The following is an 18,974-nucleotide window of genomic DNA, read 5'->3' on the forward strand; positions in this document are numbered from 1 at the left end:
TACTTCTTAGAACAGTAGATAAGTGGGAAGAAGTTGACCTTTGAGTAATTCTGCATTGACTATTTAATATCAACAAGACTTGTTACAGATGTTCACTAGAAGGTCAAAATTTCAATATTGCATAATGATGAACATTAGTAGGAGCGCAGGACTAAGTCTTCCAAGGTGTAAAATGAGGCAATGCTGACCTTTAAGTGCCTACCTCCACTGTACACCACCACCTTCTGAAGTTCTCAAAGCCAGACTAGGGCCTTAAGAAATAGCTCAGAAGTACACACAGTATGTAATGCACAACAATCAAAGCTGCAGGAGAAATGAATAAATCAGAAGAGAAAGAAATGGTTAGGAAAACAGTGGGTTCATATGCTTTAAAAGCATTACTTGGTCAGAAGTAGGACATCTCCTGGCCATGAAAAAGAGTGCAGTACAGAGACAGCAGCAGAGTCTACATTTGTATTTCTAAAGAAAATCAAGAAGCTATTCTTGATCACCAGGCCAATATTTTCAGAGTAGATTGTTCACAGTGGGTATCAATTTGATAAGGTCTTCTCTGAGAGTTTTTCATTTCCAGTTCAAAGAACTTAAAATTTTCTGAGAATCATGCCTGACTTTATCAGACTAGTGATTTTATGGTGTGGTACAAAAGCTGTGTTGCATGCCACACTGTTTGACGTAGCAGGGTGTCAGTGATGCTCAGTGCTCCAAAGTCTGAATGTGCAGTGTTGGAGGGTTGTGAAAGCCAGAGTTAGTCAAGCCTAACTCATGAAGTGTACAGGGTGGTTGAAGAAGCAAATTACACCCAAAACAGCAATCAGATTCAGACTCAAAGGAAGTCAATTGCTTCATCCAAAAAGTAGACCTGGAATCAAGTAGTATACATGATTTTGCAGAATGGAATTTCACTTCAAATTTTAATTTATTTCTTTTCAAGATATTGGTATGTTGCAAACACACAGTTTAGCTATATTTTCTCAATGCTATTCTTATGTATTGGTAACTTCTACTCCAGCTCACTTACCTGAAGATATTTCAGCTTCAGAAATTACTTTGTTCCTCATTTCCTTTTTTTTCCCTTCATTTTTATTTTAAAAAATAAAAATCTGGCTACTCATACCCAAGGTTTACATTAGCATTCAAACTACTAGTATTAATGTTATTCTGCATTTATATTGAAAAAACGATGTCCCTCCCAAATCAGTAAAAACCGTTGAGAATCAGTAACTTAACAGTAATACAAACATGTATAACAGATTTTTCTACAGCATGGAATGTAAGGCAACAGAACCAACAGAAACAACAGTCATACAATCCAGCTTTGAATTTTTGATTTACATAGCGATTTAGGATCAGTTGAAACAATTATTTATTAACCCAAAGAAAAAAAATATTAAACCTGCTAGTAAATGCAGGGCTGTGAAACCAGTATAACCATTTAAGGCCAATTACCGATAGCATATTAGTTATGGTATTGCTCCATACAAGAACAAATTCCTATGTCATAAAAGTTAAGTGAACAAATCTTTTGTGCAGTTAAGGTATCCTCTTCCCTTTGAAAGGACTGGATTATTTCGGGGTAGCTTTTCTTTCAATGAAAGAACAATATTGTCTTACTGTGAAAACATGAATATTTATTATAGAGTAACTAAAGTTAGTTTCTTTTACATTAACTTTTTCCCATATATATCCTCTGAACTTAAATGTCAGATTAGTTGTGTTGGATTGCACGAACACCCTCAGAAACCCACTATAGCCTCCTTAACTCAGAGCTGTTAACTTGAGAAGGTGGTAGAACTGAGAATTGTTCCAAGACTGTGGCTGATGTGTTCAGGCTTATGCAGGACTAAACCCAAATTCTTTTAAAATGCTTAGGTATGACCTAACACCCTGGATTTATATGAGTGAGTGAGTTACTCCATCACATGCTATTACTGAAGTATTAGGTCCTTTTTTAAAGTAACATTTTTCTAGCACAGCTGAAGTGGTGGAAGACTGATCACTTCTTTCTTACTGTCATCTACACTGCCCCATGTTATCATCTTGCACATTCATTATACTCTGATGGCTAAGAATAAGCCATGATGGGCTTGAATTAAAGCAGTGATATTCAGCTCTTGGTTCTATTTCTAAATGGCAATTGTTACATTCAGCCAAGCCTATAGAGGTGGAGAGCAGTTGGCTCAAGATAAGACCAAGACAAGATCAGAATGTTGATCATTGGAAGAAAAATCTACTTCAGCAAGTTGGACAAAACAGCATCTCCATTTTTCATCAAAGATCTGCGGCCTATTCACCAGAGTGAGGTCTTTGAGTTTTCACTATCCTCCCTAAGCATAGCCGATTAAGTAGCTTTTCTTCTTACTCTGTATCAAAGACGACTCATGGCTAGCTGCCAAAAAGTCAAATTTTGTTCTAAAAGTGCTTACTTTAATTTCCAGTCAAGGACTTTATCAAGCCTCATGTATATCTGAAACAAAACACAGAAAATCATAGTAGCTGTATTCATCCAGGAGGATCCAAACCGCATACTGAAGTTAAAACACGTGAAAGCTTTTGACAAGACATACTGACATGGAAATTGACAAACTTTCAGAGAACTCCAGCTAAATTCATAATCAAAGAATAATACAAAGATGCTAGTGTTCTGTAACAAAAATATTCATAAATTGAACATCCATAAAAAATGTGCACACAAACCCACACAACAAAACCAAATACTTGTTGCAATCTATAAGTGCATTATAATTATTTTAGCAACTTAACAGAATTCCAAAGTACTTCAAGCTAGTTTTTTTCTTTTAAGTGAAGATTTAGCTATGGACCATGTTGCCAAACATAGTCATATTCAGTTTTTCTGGACCCTGAAAAATGAGTATTATTTACATACATCAGCTTGTCACCACCAACGGGATACACAGTGTTATCTTCTGAACCAAATACAAGTAGAATTAAAATAAATAACTACATCAATTTCTGTATGTTTGGAAGAAGAAGATGGACGGGATATTTTTGTCTGGCATCAAAATACAGTAGCAGTCCTGAGGAGGCAGCTGAAACTTCAGGAAAATGAAAGGACTTTAACTGAAACCCTTTTTGTAGTTGCTAGAATACATTCTGCACAAGAGGAAAAGATAGTGAGTATGGTTTTAAAAAATCGTTACTAAAGAGAAACTTGCCAAACCCAAATTCCCCATAGTGTGGTGTTGCAAATGTGCTCCTCAGGCTGATTGTGCAACTGAATATGTTTTAACAAGGCTCACCAAGTGTTACATGTTTCTGAAACAGTGGAGTGTATATTGTGCAATATACCTACTATTATATGTATTCAGATCAATGTCCCATTTCTAGGAATTTTAGAAGCTGTCAGTAGGTTCAAAAAGTGAAAACAGGTAGTCAGTCTTTATCTCTAATATGTAGGGAACGTAAGAGGACGGTTGTTTGTTTGTTTGTTTGTTCATTTAATTGATTCATTTATATGTGAGAGTATATATGTGCAGTTCTATTTGAAAATTCATTGGAGGAAAGCAACTACATAAAAAACTAGGTGAGCTCCTTGCCATTGGTGCTTATAGAAACACAGACTAGATTCACAGAGGTAAGTTTAACATCCTAAAAATAAAAAATAGAATGATGACTTTTGGGAACACACCTGAGTAAAGGAATTTGCAGAAGTCTGTTCAGTACCCATGTTCTTTCTGCAGCACTTGAGGACAGACAAATCCTCTACAAAACACTGGAGACAGTTTAAGATTTCAAGTTTCAACATACAACTGTCTTTGAGGAAACTGTATCTTGTTCCTAAATGTCAATATTAGGGTGAATGAAATTGATTTCTAGGCTCTAGTAACAATACTGATTAGATCTGTGCCGATTACAATAGAAGGTTAAAACCTAGTTCAGACATACATATATGATTTTACTTACCTAAATTTACGTACTACAATCTCAAACTGAATCACATTGTGTAGAAAGCCTGTACATGTCTATGTCCCAGTTTAGTGGCTTGAACACACACACATCTAGTGTCATTTGAGGTATTCTACAGTATACGAAGTAACCACCTAATGTTTTTCTAAAAGGACCTAGATCCATGCAGGTCTCTTTGCTTTACCTATGTGCTAACCTTTGGTAATGTCTAGTATATAAGACTTTGACTGAGGAGTCTAAATGTAAACATATTTATAGGGGTAGCATTCATTCAGTCATAGAAAATAATTTAGTGCCATCTGAGAAGTTGTCTTCACTATGTAACTGTCCTCCAATTTCTGCTTCAGAAAAATAAAAGTCTCTTATAGACCCTATGCCATACCTTACATCTCTACCTGGCTGTTTCAGATACTTTTTTGGTCATGTTGTGGTTTGGGCTGGACTGGCCACTGAAACAAACAACAGATGCTCTCACCCACCTCTCCTCTGAAGGGAGAGGAGGAAGAGAGAAAAAGAGACTTACGAGTTTAAAAAAACACTGAACTAATGAAAATGTTAATAAAATTATAAAAATAAAATAATTAAATATAAACGATATATACAAAACTCTATTGAGCTCCCAGGATGACAATCATGTTACTGGCAGGCACTGGGAAAGTCCCACACTGGACTCAGTGGTAGACAGCAACTGGATTCCAGATCTGAATTAAGGAACACATGAATCGAGATCAGAGTCCTCCTTAGACACCAGCCACTGAAGAAAGAGAGCTGACTCTCAGCTTTTACACTGTACATGGGGCAGATGGGATAGAATACCCTGTTGTTTAGTTCTGGGTCACCTGTCCTGTCCACTTCTTCACCCCTCCTCGCTTTTCTGCTTCCAACCCTCCAACAAGGCATATAACAAAGTTAACTGACCTTGGTTGTTATAGCAATAAGTAAGACCTTCTCTGCATACCATTTCTTGGCATAAATTATAAACAATCAAGCTTTATCACTCTGGAAGCAGACACTGTCTTAAAAATACGCCATTAATTTCAGAGACTTCAGTTAGTTAGAAGAGGCTTAGCTGCAAAGTAAAATTACTGAAAAGAAAATTGGTTCTGTTTTACCTCAAACCAAGACAAGCCATGATTGCACAGTATTGGAGATTTTTACATAAACATGCATTGTTTCAAAGAGTGGTATAGATGACAGCTTCATTAGATGTGGTGTTGATATGTGAATAGATATGTCATTGCATATCTTATGTTGAATATGAATATGTGCAACGTATTCACATATCTAAGCAACAGAGATAAGTGGTTTCCCTGCTTTCAGACTCAAATCAACAAACCTGCTTAACCTGTGCTGCAGTTTTGACTCATTCTCTGTTGAGGTGAACGTGTTTCTTGTATTTTGTATGTTCTTATTCTTTTCTCTGATCTTGAACAGTGTTTAATATCTTATATTTCAATAAAAGAGACCTAGCGTCTCCACTTCCAGAATAAAGCAAAATGCCAAAAATCAGCAAAAATGCCAGCCAGCTATGTAGAGTGATTTCCTCCACATCTTCCGTATTGAAAAGTAAGTATAATTGCTTTAATATCTGAAGAAAATAATAAATAAAGCAAGGCCTGATGACACATAGATCAGCCAACCTTTTTCTCAACATGAATATTGGACAGACTGAATGATTTTGAAATGTGTTTGAAATTATGAAATTGTAGAATACAACATAATTTTGGTGTCTTTAGTTCTTAATTTTGCTCCTTCTGTTTTGCTTTAGTTCAAATGATGCAATTGTATATGAATGACAATTTTAAATATGTCAACTAAGTTTCATATAACTCTTCTCTCAGGGTCAGTAATCTTATTTCCTGCTGATAAGTTTCTGATTGTTTTCCTATAAATTTCCTATATATGTGTATTTAGTTGCATACATTACATTATTTAGTTTACTAGCTGGCAATTTGGCATACAGCATGGATCTTTGCCTTCCCTAGATTGGGTATCGCCAGTTACTAGGAAGGAATCTGTGGGCTGAAGCCAGATCAAGCCCTTTGCTTTTTTCAAAGTGAATTTTGTCTTTGCTGTTTTGATACTACGCATTGGGCTGAGCCACATATACTTTCCTCCCATTCCGGTATACCTAGCTGAGGAAGACATTCACACCTTTTTGATTAACTCAGGGAAGGCCATTTACACAAGTAGTTGATCACTCAGCTGATACGGTCATTTTCTGAAATAAAGGTCATCTTCTGGTCTCCTTTGTATTGAGATAAATTAAGCTTTCTTTGCAGCATTCAGTCACTATCTACTTCTTCCCTGAGTTTCATGAGTACACCTCTTGTGCCCATCTCCTCTATGCCTTCTTGATTGTTCACATTCACTTAAGAAGTATTCCCCACTTCATCATTTAGAAAGGCTTCTGAAAAGAAAGAGTTTTTTTCCTCATTAGATATTTTCATAACCTTTCATAAAGAAGGAGAAATTTATTGGAGAAATTTGAGAAATACTGCCTTGGGTGTGTATGTGTTTGGTGGTGTGTGCACAAGACACATGACACAACTGTTCCAATTAGCCTGCTGAGTCTAAGATGTTCCCCTCATGAAGAGAGTAAACTACTAGTTTTGTGATTAATTTTCCACCTCTTGGTTTTGTGAAATAAACTATATTTCAGCCAAGCTTGCCTGTGCTGTGAAAGCAATTCTGTTGGGTGGTGAAGGATGATGCACGGAAGACACATCATAATACTACTCTTGTAGCAGTGGAGTTTGTCTGTTATCAGGTAAGTACTAGTTATAAAAATTAAGGGAAGAACTTTGAAATAATATTTATTTTAACTGAAAATCGATGCACTAAATAATTTCTTATATCCTTTCCCATCACCTCAAGTGTAACTATAACAAACCTGGTACTACTGACAAACAATGTAGGAAAAAAGCAAGGCCAAATTATTTCTTTGTTTGTGAGTAGATTTGTCTTCCATAGGGTTTGGTAGGAAAAGAAGATGGAAATTAAAAATTGACTTGCTTTGTAAAGGGGAAAAACATAGCAGTATTTTTTCTTGGCTATTTTTTCCTGGCTGTTTTTTCCAAATATTTTTAATTTATAAAGTTAAGGACTTGTAATGTCTTATTTTTTTGGTTTCTTCATCCCAAATAGTGGCAGAGGAAGAAAAAATAATAATTGGTTTAAAGTCTGTTTCAAGTGAAATACCACGGTATGTATTTGACCATTTGCTGGTTATTTCTATATGAACATGAATGAAACTGTCTCTAACACTTAGAAAAGTGAAAAAAAAAAGTTAAAGTACATCATAAAAAATGGATTGAAAATGGCACTAGGCAAAAATAAATAAATAATCAACGTTACCCATTTCAGCATTGATTACTGTAACACAATATTTGGGACCTTTTTGCTCTAATGATCAGTCACATATTTGAATGTATTGATATATTGATATGGAAAACTGAATTCATATGTATTTCTTAATTATTTTTTTCACTTTATATTTTGTAAGTGTAGGGATTACACATAATTTTACATTTTTGCACTAACGGTTTTTATGTTATTCCAGAACTTGATATATATTCATGGATATCAGACAAAACCATGCTACTTAGATTTAATCTTTCTCTGATTTAATCTTCTGCTAGTCTAATTTCAAACAGTAGCATTTCTATATCGCCTGGAGCCTTCCAAGGATTCATAAAAATTTCTTGTTGAGAAAGGATTACAACAGTAAATACTTTATGTGATGAAGCCCTGAACCAAAGATTCTGTATCTGCTGGGGATAATAATAAGGCTGAATGAAGCCTTATTACAGCCGTGCAAGGCCCCCCAAAAAGAAGAAAAATAAATAAAAAAAAAAAAATTAAAAAAAAACAAACCAGCATTATTTTTTTTTAAATGCTAGCAGTGGACCACTTTAAACTTTGTATATTCATGCACTTCTTCCTTTGATATTAAATGACAAAATAAAACCCTAATGATGCTCAACGGAACCTATTATGAGAAAACAAAAACAATAGTTATTGGTCAAAGCAGATACAAAATAATGCTAGGTTGCTTTTAGATAACTTTTCAAATTGTGCCATTTATGTGAAGAAATATCTGATAACACGTGGAATGCCAATTATATAAGGGTCTTATTATAGCTTACTGCATATCAAAATAATATAGATGAGAACATTCAAGGTAGAGATGGAAAGGCAGCAAGAGCAAGTTCCTGGGTAGATAAAACTTAGATGTTTAAGTTAGGATCCAAAGGGAAAAGTGATCTCACCTGATTGTCAGCACCCCAGGAACATCACTTAGCCTCATGAACCTCACCTGGGACACCCCTCTTGCCCAAGGCCAGGACCCCATTTAGGACCTTAGCCTGGCCTCAGTGATGATTACAGAATCACAGAATCTTTGTGGTTGGAAAGGACCTCTGAGATTACCGAATCGAACCATGATGCAGAGGCACCTGTGCCCACTCCTTTCTCTAGCCCTGACCGTGGCTGGCCTCAGCCTGCATTGTGAGGAGTTAATTTCCTGGATGAACCCTTCACACCCAGCTGACCCCTTGACAAAAGCACTGGGCGGGAGAGGGGAGAGCTATTACCAACTGCAGTTCTGCTCACTGCACTGAGCAGTGGGGCAAAAGGCTTTAAAACTGAGGAAGTTCTTAGCTTCAGTGTCACAGAAAGGGATTTATTATTTTCTTAGATTTAACTACATTTGTTTGATTCATAAAAACATAGCTGGCTGTAGTTCTAATACAAATATTCACAAATCTGAATTTTTTATTTGTGCATTTGACAGATGTTTGCATTGTTCCTAATGAGCTAATGAAAAACTTTAACATAAGACATCATCTAGATTAAGCTGGTGATTTGCACCTAATTATAGAGCAAACAATAGCATGTTAATTTAAAATTGCAACGTTGCATCAAGTGAGATGGAATCACTTATTCAAGTAATCTACTAACTGGACCATCAAACTACGGTCATAAATCCCATAATAAAATATCCAGCTGGGGGGTTTTGTAACAGATATGCAAGTTTGGGATCCCAAGGTATGAAGAGTAAAATAACCCAGGCGTCCTGTGTCCTGAGAGAGTGGTATACAGACCAGGTATAGCATGAAGAAACCACAACAGGTTCTCTTTCATGAATCACAAATATAACCTATAAGGAAACAAAGGGAAAGTTGTGTCTGGCTCTGAAGTTTCAGTGAGCATACATTATTTCATAGTGGAAATAGTGATATGCTGGTATACTTGCCATCTAGCTGTTTGTTCCCTAGCTCAGACACCTAACTCTCCTCCAGTTACTATCTGAAGACCTTTGGGCACCTAACTCCACAACATGATTGATCTTGGAGCTAGTACCTGTAGCGCTGAACATCATGGTACATAGTCCTTGTGTAAACATCTAGCATACTTTTTAAAATCTGGCTCAAGAATTGAAAACCTACAGTATTTAAGCAATTTTGAAAATGTTGTCCAATAAAATCAAAACTTTGCAAATGTATTCTCATGCAATTGAGTTTGCAAGGGTTACCAAGAGATGCTAGGTTTACCAAGGGATTCTAGAGTTACTAAGAAGGCATGGGTACACCAGAAAATGGGAATGGAAGGGGGAAAGTAGTAGGGAGGACAACTGGTGTCTTAGAAGTTTGCAACAAAGAGAATGTTGTAAAGGTACAGCTCTACTTTTTATAGTACTTCTATAGAAGATGTCTTGCAATGTCATTTTTTCCTCTCATATCCACAATCTGATAACAAGACAATTAGTTTGGTTATTTATAGTCTATTAAATGATACCAGCTTATACAATTTTTTTTTTTTAATCACAGTATTTTAGCAATTTGACCAAATATATAGGTGTTCATGTGAGGTTTTTCTAATGTTAGAAACAGAACACGGCTATTTTTCCATCAAGGATAAAAATGTTGTTATCAGAGAAAAAGCGTTCTGGAATGGGAGGACACAAAAAAGTTTGGACTGTTATAGTTGTTTTGCCTATAATTATTTTCTCCTAGTTTAATCTCCTAATTAAATGAGATACAAGATCATCACTAACTTTTCAGAGCAATCTTCAGATAAAGTGGTTTGTAATGGAGAAATGTAATTATAAAACAACCAAACAAAAAAACCTTTGATCACACAATATCATATGAATTGTCTTTCATGGCAAAGTCTTTCGTGAACTAAGTAGCAAATCCATAATAATGTTTTGTGTTCTAGATAGCAACAGAATGTTCTCACCTTTTTTAAAAAGCAACACTTTTTTTTAGAGCCAAAGTTGGAGAATTTTTTTTACTCCCAGAGCCAGGCTAGTGAGTCATCAGACCAGCAATTTCAAGATAAACAAATAATATGTTATTTTAGACAGAATTCCAGAGTGTCTACCTGACCCTGAATGAAGTATATAGGCTACTTGCCCTCTGACTTCCTGTCCACTGGCACGTTACTGGTTGCATCTCATAGGATTTGCTGTCTCCAAAGCAGTCCATTGTATGTCCATGGATAACCGGATGGAATTACACTAGCTGTGTTCTTGCCAAGGGTGGAATCCTAAACCAGCCGGTTATGGCACTGGCTCTTTGCTGTAGAGGTGGGTAGCATTTTGGATGAACATGTTTTGCAGTTATTTGTCATGACTACAAAGCCTTTGCTGACATTTCTAGATGTAATACATTAGTTTTACTCCTCATTACACACACAAAGGAAACTTTAGTATGTGGTAGGTAATTTGCAATTTGTTTTACCTAAAGAAGGGAAGAAGGGGATAAACAGGGAGGATGAGAAGGAAGAAAATTATTTCAGAGCGCAACATTTTGACTTTTAGCATAGGGTACAATGAGATTAATAAACGTGCAATGAGCATGTAACAAGTTTAGGGAAGAGTGGCTGGAGAGCTGCCTGGCAGAAAAGGACCTGGGGGTGTTGATTGACTGTCAGCTGAACATGAGCCAGCAGTGTGCCCAGGTGGCCAAGAAGGCCAACAGCATCCTGGCCTGTACCAAGAACAGAGTGGTGAATAGGACTCAGGAGGTGATCGTCCCCCTGTACTCGGCACTGGTGAGATCCCACCTCGAGTACTGTGTCCAGTTTTGGGCCCCCTACCATAAAAAAGACATTGAGGTGCTAGAGCGGGTCCAGAGAAGGGCAATGAAGCTGTTGAGGGGTCTGGAGAGTAAGTCTTCTGAGGAAAGGCTGAGGGAGCTGGGGTTGTTCAGCCTAGAGAAAAGGAGACTGAGGGGAGACCTTCTCTCTCTTTCAAGTGGTTGTAGAGAGGCAAGGATTAGTCTCTTCTCCCAAGTCACAGGCAATAGGACAAGACGAAATGGCCTCAAGTTGTGCCAGGGGAGGTTCAGATTGGATATTAGGAAAAATTTTTACCCTGAAAGGGTTATTAAGCATGAGAATGGGCTGCCCAAGGAAGAGGTTGAGGCACCATCCCTGGAGGTATTCAAAAGACAGGTTGACTTAGTGCTTAGCGACATGGTTTAGAGATGGGGTTTTACTGTCCGAGTTATCTTGATGGTTGGACTACATGATCTTAAAGGTCCCTTCCAACCTAGACAATTCTATGATTCTTAGTTTGCTTTTCTTAAAATATCTTTTTTTTTTTCCAGGTCCTAATACACCAGAACAAATAAAGAGTTTTTAAGCAGTGAGTTGTTTCTTTAGCAGTTGAAATCTAGCTAATTATTTTCAAAAGAAAAAAAATAAATACTGGCAAATCATATCATGAAGTCAGAATCTTTCTGTTAAAATCAGAACTCATAGGACAGAGGATAAAAGTAGTCATATTAATAGCAAGCAGTAATGCAAATGGGTAATCTACCAAGAACCTTACCACTAATATTGCTGTAGAATAGTCGCGGCTGCCAAAACAGCCAACAAGCCAGTTATCACGGATTCCTTTCTGCTATGAATGCTAAGAGCAAAATAGAGGTGATTTCGAGATATGGCAGACAAGATAGTGAAGGGTGCACTTGAATTTGATGTTGGGGAATCCTTTAAAGTTTGCTTAAAGAACAAAACAATCTTTCTTTAGGACAATAATTAAGGCTAATAACCACTTATTAGTAATCGCTGCTACTAACAAGAAAGGAACAAAACCAGAAAGGGTGAAGTACTGCTGTGTATTTAAATCAATGTATTGTATCAGAGATTTGCCCATTTAAACTAATGCATTGTCTTTCTAAAGATGTTTTGTATCAGATGTTATCTAGGAAGTGAGAACAAAAACTACAGTAGGCAGGTATAGCACAACTATTGGACATATTTTGTTTTTGAAGGTCTTTTCCTATGAGGTTAAAACAGGTTTTGTTTATGAAAATCCAATCTTAATAGATAACCTTTATAGATTAGCTCAGTTCTGTCCTTATGACATCTGTTTGAGCTCAGAGTCAGCAATTCACCCACTTACACCTGAAAAAATAAAAAAAATAAAAAGGAAAAGAAAGCTTACAAAAACCAGTATTGTTTGCAAGACTGTCATAACCAAGATGTTCTGTGTCATTCATTCCTCAGCCTTCAAAAATAAATCACTGCCTGCCAGTAAACACAAATCATTGTCTGTTGCTGCAATAATAAAGAAGAAGTAGAGTGAATCTTACCTTGTTACCTGTTTTAAAAAAAATGAGACCTTGTAGCTATTATTTGTCTTTCAACCTTTTCCACAGCTAATGCTAGTTCTAGCAACAGCGTGAACAAAACAGCTCTTTTCAACTTCTGATAAAAAAAAAAAAAAGTAGTAACTGGTATAGTTAGGACAAAGCTTATAATACTTCAAGGTATTTCATACAAAAATTTTTTTCTGTTTATGGCTTTTCGTTAACTTTTAAATCTGTCAATTTGGACAGTGCTGAATTTTTAATAAACATTTCTACAACATTTGAGCATCATCACCCATCTGACTGCAACTAGTTCATTTTCTTCTGTGTCTCTGTTACTGTTTTTAATTTTGCTAATTTGTTCACTTTCTGTCTTTATATTACTATTGACAAATTATTATTATTATTGTTGTTATTATTATTTGTCATAGCTTTTTATTCTTATTGATATTCTTGCCCTGTTCCTCATAAACATGCCTGAGCTCAGTAAAAAAGATGACACATTAGCAGAGATCATAAATTTATGTCAAACCAGCAGTTAAAAGTAGTAGAACTAGGGGAAATGTCACTGTGGTTAGGTAGTTAAAGAAATTAAAATTGTCAAAGCTTTACCATTTTCCATTTGAAATTTGTGTAGGAGTTTAAGAAAAAATTGCTAATTAATTTTTTTCCCGTCTAGTTTTTCTAGAATTTCCTTTAAAAAAAAAAAATCAGTATTTTGGGAATTTTCGCCAAGTTTCTTTCTCACTATATTTGCTTCTCTTTTGGCAATTGAACTGCACCAAAATGAATAATACCTAATTACAGGGTAGTTTTCTCTAACAGTTAGTTTCCTTCTGTTTTTTTCTCCTTCCTTACCTAGTTTTTCATAACAGCTTCTCTAAGAAAATGGAATTGAATAGGCAATAAAAAAGAGGAATGTACAAAGACAGTTTCCCCATTTTTTTTTGATGACATTCATTTTATTAACTGCACCAGCAAGAAAGTTTCTAAGAATATCTAGTACACAAGCAATAAAATAATAAAGCTACTCCTCTGTTATCTTAAGAAAAATACAAATCTGAACTGATTGCTAATAGTATCTCTGGAAGATTAATGAGCATAATTTTCTTACTAAAAAAAAAGTGTACAATTAAATTATTTCAGAACCTTTGAAATCATCTAGTGTGACGGGAACCAGAAAAAAAATTTAAAAGACACTAGCGGATTTTGTTGGCATGTGTTTATTTATATTTTTCACATCCTTTTTAGTGAACTGATTAACTGATTTACAGAAATAGTTGATCTTAGGCTACTTTTTTTTTTCCTTCTTTCTTTTTCTTTTAAGACTTGATTCTAACTGTGCCTGCCTTAGGTCAGGATGACCTTGGCGTTTTTTCTGTTAATGCTTTACTTTTATACTTGTTCTCAGATTTTCCACCAGGTCAGAATTTCTTCTTTCAAAAGAGTGCAAGATTTTCTGTGTTATTTTTCTCTGGATAGCAATGATCTACAAAAGCTAAGAAGTGACGACAAATTTCTAATCCCTCAGTATCATTTTATATTCATTCTCTTCCACTTCTATATTTATTCACAGAGGCTATTTGTGAGATATGTTAGAAATAGGATTTATTCACCAGGAAAAAAAAAATCAACAAAAACCAAACCTGGTTACCTCATTCCTTGTTTTCATAAGCATCCTTAATAATCTTCCAGAGGATACTTTTTTCCAGTAGGCCATGTTACAGTATTGCTTTGATATGTTGTCAGTAACTTAATGTTTTGATTCTCTTCTGTTATGTGAAGGAAGCCTCTGAGCATACACATACTCTTCTTTGATATTGCCCTAAGCAATTGGAAGCTTTTAAAGGAGCTCAATCGCTGGGGAAAAAAAAAAAAAAAAAAAAAAAAGGAAAAAAAAAAAGGACAATTCAGCAGCAATTCAGTTTCTGTAGAAAAGAAAGAGCATATAGATAGAAAAACAATAATAGGAGAACAGTTCCAACAAACACTGATGAGATTCAAAACCATGGAAGCAAAGAGATTTCTAAGTTAAGGTGAGCACATAATATGAATATCATGTTAGTAAAGAAAAGGAAAAAAAGAAATAAAGAAGAAAAACAAATGTAGAAAAGGAGTGATCAAATTTCCACAGAAAGATTTGAAGAAGGCATGAAAGAGCACTGTAAAGACTTGGCACAGATATAACCAAAAGAAAGAATGGGGAAAAAGGAAATGATATTGTGACTGCAACCAATAAAACAGTTTTTCTGTTGCTAAGATTTAGGGAAAAACAACATGCTTCTTTGCTTTTAAAGTCATTCTCTTAAAATAATTAAAATAATTATTCTGAGAAATTTAATTGAACACTGAAAAATATTCAGTATGATAAAGCAGTTTTGAAAATGAGAGTTAAAACCTAGTAAGAGAATTAAAATATTCATTTTTAGATATTTGGGAACATATCCGTAAAATTAGTCTAATTAATGAATATGTAAAAAGTCAGAAAAAACATGACACACTTTGCACAAGAACCAAGTCTCCCATCCCTTCTGGAATTCTGCAAGAATAGTTGTTAGTCAGCATCTTCCCAGAAATATAAATGTGTTTGTGTATATATAATTAAAAATATATGTAACTGTTCAGATTGGGTCATTAAAAAGGTTAATTCAACTGAATGGATCAATCTAGTTTTATCCATTTTTTCAATAGGGACAATATTGGATTTTTGATAACCAGCTGCCACAGAGCAACCAGCGTTGGCACACAGAAAGCATGTGAAATTACATATCTACCTTCCAGTTTTTTGTATACAACAGCAGAGTTCTTGTGTGTTATCAGGCAGGACTGCACATTTTGTAAGGTGCTTTCAGAAATCACTCCCTGAAGATAAATGATAAAACCCTCTGTAAGAGAAAGAGAGCTATTCTTTCATATACACAAAGGGGAGAAAATTCAAAACATAAGTACTAAGGAAAGATAACTTAAATGATTTTCCTGGTGATGTGTATATGATTCTGCAACATTACAAACTTCAACTGATTCTACAGTGAAACATCTATAATCTAAAAGCAGAAATCCCTTTATTATCATCCCCAAGAAAGAGAACATGACATGCACTACGTTAATAAAAATGATGAGAAAATTAATCCTGAAATGATTCATATAAAGTAGTGCAGTATGAATGTGTTTTACAGCATGTCTTATGTCCTAGATATTTGATAAGGGGAAAATAATATACGCTAAAAGAAAAAAATTACTATTAATATGAAAAATTCTGAGCAAAAATCTTGAGATTATGACAAAATCAACTAGAATTATTATATTAATGCATTATATATCAATGAGAAACAATGTATATTTTTTCCTCCACTTAATGATGAACTAATAATTGAAGAGAATTCATCTTTTGGGGAGTGCTAGTGGTCGCACAGAAAAAACACATGCATTCTTTTTCACATTAAAAAAAAAAAAAGAAAAAAAAAGAAGACATTAACATGCTTCTTATCCTGAATAAAACGGGGATGAGTGAGTGTTGAAAAGCCAGCAGAAAAACCACACTGGTAAAGCACAGCAATGATAAATCTCAGAAATTATTTAGTTTAGTAACAACAAGGAAAGTCATTCACATCTTGTAACTCACCAAGAGATCCCTGAGGACAGTTTAACATGCGGCTACATCACACAGTAGACATGCATGAACTAGAAGGGTATAGAACCTGAGGCCCTTCCGCTTTTGGACCACAATTTTCTCCCTACCCTGGAATAACAGCTGACTGGAATGATAACTGTCATCTTAAAAGGTTTGCAAACATACATTTTCATGTCTGCTGAATTTGGCCATGAAACATAAAATAATGACCATGACATTTAGACTGAGAGAGTTTGGGCTATTCAGGAGAGAGTTGGGGTTGTTTCAGCCTGGAGAAGAGTAGGCTCCAGGGAGACCTTATTGAGGCCTTTCAGTACTTAAAGCACAGGAAAGATGAGGACAAACTTTTTAGCAGGGCCTGTTGCAATAGGACAAGAGGAATGGCTTTAAACTAAAAGAAGGTAGATTTAGATATAAGGAAGAAATTTTTTACGAGAGTGGTGAAAAACTGGAACAATGAGGCAGTAGATGCCCCATCCCTGGAAACATTCAAGGTGGGGTTGGTCGGGGCTCCAAGAAACCTGGTCTAGTTGAAGATGATCCTGCTTATTACAGGGGGCTTGGACTAGATGACCTTTAAAGTTCCCTTCTAACCCAAACAATTCTGTGATTCTATGAAATTAAAATGTTCATATTTTAAGCAACTTTGACTACTATTGTGATATAAATCATTATTCCTCAAAAAATCAGTATCTTGAAAACTTGATTAATGAAAGAAAGAAATTTTCTCCAAAATATTCCATGTTGTAAAACAAAAAAAAAGTTGATTGATTTCTTCTACAGATCTAACTTAAAATAGAGTACATTACTGTTAAAAATTAGAAAAAAACCCCCTGTTTTACCAGACTAAAATATTTTCTCATCTTTTCATAAAGAATAAACGGAGCAATGACGTCATAGCATTAAGCTTATTTTGAGACATTAATTGCAACAGAGGAGTTCATTAATAATAGCTAAACTGTTAGAAACATTGAAAAATAACATAATTCAAAAATACACACACAAAAAAATTATTCTCTGTCTTTATCATTGGGAAAGCACATTCAAGCATTTCTCAAACCTTTGTGATCTAAGTAACTTCTGCAGGGAACCAGAAATTACCAAATATTAGTAACTGTAAACCAACTAGGAAATGAGAGATGGCAAAGTGCTCACTCCTGACACTGGATCCTCCACCTGTTTGGTTGGTTATATTTTGTTTATTCATTTATTTTCCCCTGAGGGATTTCTAATTAAAGACATCTCTCTCCCTGATAATAAAGCATGAGGTAAAATCTAGTCTTCATGTTTTGTTTTCTAGGGAGAGATTTAATGTCAGTGAACTTCACTTTAATCACAAACCTATGTTTATTTTCTCATTAGATACAAATTCTCTCCCTTTTCAGCTCATCATTATTTCTGGTAATGGGTTTTCTTTCCTGTAAACTAAATTCTCCATAAGATATTTTACTTCTGTTCAGCTCCTTAGCCCTTCATTTCTGCTCAGAAATTCGTAGCCTTCCTCACACACAAAATTCGACAATACCTACAGATTCCTGCTTTGTGTCATCACTCCATTCCTGTATCCATTCCTCTTTCATTTTTCTTTTGGAGTCATCCGTTTTTCCTTTTCTCAGACTCACTTTATCAATTTTCAGACATGCAAAGGAACAATATATAGAAATAGAAAATAGTAGAAAGTTCTGAAAACACAATATATTTATTGAAAACAGGCAAAAGTTCAACTTTTGTGAGTGTCCTGGGTTGAGAGACACAGGACTAACTTTTCTTCTAATGTTGGGGAAAATTGCACTTCTGGAAGACTCTAGTGTCTAAATTTGTGAAAATATTTACTTTATAGCCAGCCAGGCTCTGTGGGATTCAAGGTCTTAGTGTTTTTGAGCCTTGCTAGGTGCAGCGACAAGGAGGAGCAAGGCCTGGGCATTTGACCCAGGCTGGCCAACAGGATTGTTTCATACCATGAACGTCACGTTCAATATAAATTAGAAAAATTTGCTGCGTAGGGGGCTCTCCCTTGATGGCGGCAGGTCCAGACAACTCCTTGCCCCGGTGCCAGACCCCTGAGGCCTTTCCTTCCTCCTGAAGCCGTTGTGCTTGCAGTGTCCGACATTTGCTGTCCACTGCTGGGAGTGCACAGCTTCCTACTGATGTAACCGCCTGAGTATAATTCCTGTATTTTATACCAGTATCGGGATTAATACTGGTTCTTTAGTATTGTTGTTAACTATTTAGTTTTAGTCTATTAAATCTATTCATATTTCAGCCCTTGTGTCTCCTTGTGTTCCCCGATTCCCCTTTCTGGGTGGGGAGGGGTCATCGGGTGATAGAATAATTGTCTAAATGACAGTAGATTGTTATGGGTTTTCTCAAACCATAACCATGAGCTAATTACTTGGTTTAGAAGAATAAAAATGACAGAGTAGGGCTGCAGGAAAAAGCATTCAGTACACCTATTTAATGTCATGATGTTGTGTACTGGCCTCGTTTCATTGCCTCCCTTCTGTTACATATAATCCATTAAACTGCCTCCATTAAAGTAATGTGTTACTTATTCTGCAGCAAATTAAAGATATTCTGAATTATATTTTCTCTTGGCTTGTTTCCTGTTAAAGTCAAATTTAATAACCAGTACTCAGGGGGGTGGAGCAGATCATCCCATGCAACATATATGGGCTACAGAAATATTTCTTATATGTGAAACCAAAAACCTATTATAGTCTAACTGATATCTTAACAGTCTAATCAAAGAATTATGACTATTGCAGGTCCAATCATTATAGAAAAGAAAGGGAATTAAAAAAAAAAAAATAGGACAT

The sequence above is a fragment of the Calidris pugnax genome, unplaced genomic scaffold (assembly GCF_001431845.1).
Source record: "Calidris pugnax isolate Ruff unplaced genomic scaffold, ASM143184v1 scaffold153, whole genome shotgun sequence".
NCBI classification, from domain to species: Eukaryota; Metazoa; Chordata; class Aves; order Charadriiformes; family Scolopacidae; genus Calidris; species Calidris pugnax.